This window comes from Halyomorpha halys, unplaced genomic scaffold, assembly GCF_000696795.3.
Source record: "Halyomorpha halys isolate HHAL.00 unplaced genomic scaffold, Hhal_1.1 Scaffold1092.1, whole genome shotgun sequence".
Taxonomy (NCBI): domain Eukaryota; kingdom Metazoa; phylum Arthropoda; class Insecta; order Hemiptera; family Pentatomidae; genus Halyomorpha; species Halyomorpha halys.
The window spans coordinates 179,575-183,813 of NW_027105065.1; positions in this window are offsets into that span (position 1 = coordinate 179,575).

Consider the following 4,239-nt stretch of genomic DNA (forward strand, 5'->3'; position numbering starts at 1 on the left):
TATTCCATTTATAAGTCTGTTTTTCGGCCAATTCGGCCATCCTCAAGGACAATCTTAATACAATTTTGGAACCAAAACATTTAAAAAAAACTACTTCATGCAGGATATTCTGGCCAGGGCCTTTTTAATAGTCCTCAAATTACCCTAATTTGTCAAATTTTACACATTAAATTAAAAATTAAAATTATTTATCACAACAATATTTTGTAATACACAGGAGTGTATGGAAGGTTGCAAATATTATTGTGATAAAGTTTACTGTTCATTGTGATAAATAATATTAATTTTTAATTTAATGTGTAAAATTTGACTAATTTGGGTAATTTGAGGACTGATAAAAAATACCTGGGCAGAATGGCCTGCATGAAGTAGTTTTTTAAATGTTTTGGTTCTAAAATTGTCCTTGAGGATGGCCGAATTGGGCGAAGCGTCGGACTTATAAATTGAATAAAACTTTTTTGTGACCAAAATAGATAAAATTTTATTTATTTAAACAATAAATATTTTTATTTATTTTTTTAAATTGCTTTCAACTACGGTTTAAGAAGCGACGAGGCGGTCACTTGAATTATTGAGATTTAAATGGAATGAGTTTGAAGCATTATATGAATAAAAGAGTCAGAAAAAAAACCCATTTCAAATGATATGCGTGATAGGAAAAAATCATAGTTCGGAGTGGTATAAATCAACATGTTGCCAAAGTGGAACTCTGTAATCTAGACTGCGATGTGCAGGTAGGTGGATTGATGGAACCGGATAACTACGTAGGAATCAGAGTACAGTTTGGAAGTTGGTTCACCCCGCAAGATAAAAATGCCCCTATCCTATCGGCAAATGGAGTATCACTTCTGAATTTATTGGTAGCAAGATAATCTCACAATCCGACAGAACGATAAATTTCCATTTAGTCATGTTATTTATTACTTAATTTTCAATCTTTAATATCTTTAAAATAATTTTAAAATTACGGAAGTCTTAACTGAACTTTGTCTTAATTTTTTTTTTTTTTTTTTATTTATTTATTTGTTGATATTTACAACTGTATAAAAAAATACAACCAGTAAATTTGATCATAATGACATAATGATATGATACAGGATGTAGAGAAACTACCCAGTAGTAGAACTCTAAAACAGTTTACAATATAAGGTCACGAGGCCATCTTCTTTTCAGGCGCCTTGGAGGATTGCCAGGAATGGAAGAGGAAGCAAGGTTAGAAACGAGTGGGTTTGGGTGGTTAGGGAGTTTATTATGGAAGGAATAATATCGGGTTCGGGCTAGATCGGTTACATAAGGAACATTTAGGTCTTTATGGATGGTTTTATTAGTAAAATTATTAAAATAAAATTATTAAAAAAAAATTTAATGACTTTTTCCTTATTTAACGTATTGTTTAAAATCGATAAATTTTAAATTATCAAATATTAAATTTGAGGTAAAACAATGCTTCTCGAATTCAATTATTCTTATTTTACAAGTTACAGTTTTAACCAGTAGTTTCGTTTAATTAGTTTCTCTAAAATAAGCTTTTTATAGAGAACTTTAGTGTTGTTGTTGTCAACTTTAATTCAAAATCAAAATTGTTAATCATTTTCGAAAATTGTGAAAAATCGATTCTATAAAGTGGCAGTTCCGGCCAGTCGATTTTATCGAAAAAGTTGCAGTCACACTCCATACATGTAACAGTTAATTTCAGTTTCGTACTAACTTACGCTTCTGAGCAAGTTTTGACACACTCACACATCCACACACGCGCAGACCATTTTGCAAAACCTGGCTATTTGGACGAAGGAGATCTCAAAATTCCGTCGGAAACTGGAATTAAAAATTTTTCGCCATTACAATACTTCCTCATACTATATATTTCACATATACTTAAGTGAAAGTAGAAGATCTACATGTGTTTATAGACTTATCCTTTTTCAATCATATGTTTATTTGTTATCTAGAATATTTTTTCCCTACTTCTTTTTAGATTAGATACATCATAGAACAATGCTCGAAGATGATTTGAAGAAGTGAAAGAAGTATTTTAATCAGTTAAAATATTAGGTTAGGAAAAAATAATTATTTTTTTTACGGTAGATGGCTGTAGCGATCGATATCTCGTAAAGTATCGATCAAACAATTTCAGATTTATGCTCGTTGTCAAGGTGGCACTGAAAAAATTCATTTCCTGTTTTTTGTTTGGTCCATTCAGTTGTGAGTTAAAGATGGAAGTATATTTTACAGTTTTTCTTCGAAAAATGTCGAAGATGTAAGCCAGGCGGCTGACAAAGTGAATGGTGTTTATGGTCCCGATAAACTTTCTTGATGATAAGGAATTGGCATCAAGAGAATACTGTGAAAATCGATTTCTAAAGTTTTTCGGCAATAGGGACGAAGGGGGTATTACATGCTATGAGAGCCGTATTACAGGCTACCTTTGAAATGGCTAAAAATTGTAGAACAAAACGGTGCATATTTGACCCAAATCGGACAATCCGAAACATGCCTTGAATTTCACGTAAAATTAATGGATTTCTTTTTCCTCAACCTTATAAAAAAACCAACAACTAAGAATTTTCAATGTGCATATCGTCGCTTAAGCTGTGGTATCTTTTGAAGTTCTACATAATCTTATGATTTGAAAAAAAAAAATCAACGCATCATAGTTAAAGTTCATGACTTTTTCATACAACTCTCGGACATGACGAAGTTACGATTCTTGATCTCTGACGATAATTAGATGTCCCCTGAAGACTATAAAGCCACGTCGATATTTTCTTGATCGGCAGCTTGCCTTAATTCATCGAATGGAAAGAACCCTCTGGCTCAACCTTTCGTGTTGCAGAGCAGGGCTGCATTAACAGCATTCTCTTATAATTTATTTCTTGGAAGCCTTTCGCCTTGCGGATGTTCTTTTTCGAAGCCGATCTTCGGCGATGAGTTGGCTCTGAGTCATCCACCTTTCGTTTTCTCTTTTTTCACAGCCTGCATCTGGCGAATTCTTGTCTAACTATTCAAAGTTTGTACAATCCGCATTCAATTTGTATTATGTCACACTAAGAATTAGCCATCGAAATTGAGACATTAAAATAAAAATATTATATGATGCAAGAATCTGTAAAAAAGCTATCCAAGCCTTTTTAAAAATTCAGATTTGCTGAAAAAACGCTGGAGAGGAGCTGGAAAGCAAAGTTATAAAGTTGACAATACCATCAAAAACAGACCACACGCAACTGCTATGACCCAATGAAAATCAAATCAGAATTATAAATATCACGTATATTTAGGAGAAGAGAGGGTAAACATGTGTAAAAGTATACCCTGTAGAACATGATGTAAAATAATTAATACTAAGTTAGTTAGTATATATTTCATATCTAAGAACGTTTCGGTACGGACAGAAATGAACATTAGGCACAAAAAATTTTTCTTTAAATACCTGTTCCTTAACACGATTCGACGATCTACGATTAAATGAATAGTCGAAGAGCTCGTAGGGAGGGGGAGGAGGAGAAGGCAGTTATTTTACCCTAATTTTTAATTACTTTAACAAAAACTATATATAGTTACATGTCAAAATTGATGAGTCTACCAACAGTTAGGGGTAATTAAAAATGGCTGATGTTTTAAAACGTAAAAAAAATAAAGTTTTTATTCGGACCTCTATATCTTTAAAACCACACAAAGAACTAAAAAACCTAATATCATCGTTTAAAGTAAAGTTAATTTTCAAAAATATGAGTCTTAATAGCGCTCTTTAAGTTAATTAGTTTTCGAAATCCACTAATTTAAAAAGAGACATTTCATTCATCAAAGAGACGAAATAACGGAAAATCAGTGCTGAATTTATTTAGGGAAAACTATATCATAAAATTCCTAAGTCGTACAGATGCCTATTGAAATCAAATTAAAGCTAGTTTGATGTACTAATGTACTAATTGATACTAATTGATGTAATAATGTACGAAGTAGTATTTTCCTAGGACTAGTGTCTTCCATAAAATTTACTTAAATATATTCACAAAATGTTCTTTTCTCGATGTTTTTGAAAAAAGGTTGGTTTATGAAAAACTATATCTGAGGAACTATTCAACGTACAATTGTGTATTTAGCCTCATATATAATTTTTTAAATGATATTCAGTGAGTGTTTTAGTGTTTTGGGGAGTTTCAAGGATATGGAGCTCCGAATGAAATATTTTTTTTTTATTTATTTATTTGTTGATATTTACAACTGTATAAAAAAATACAA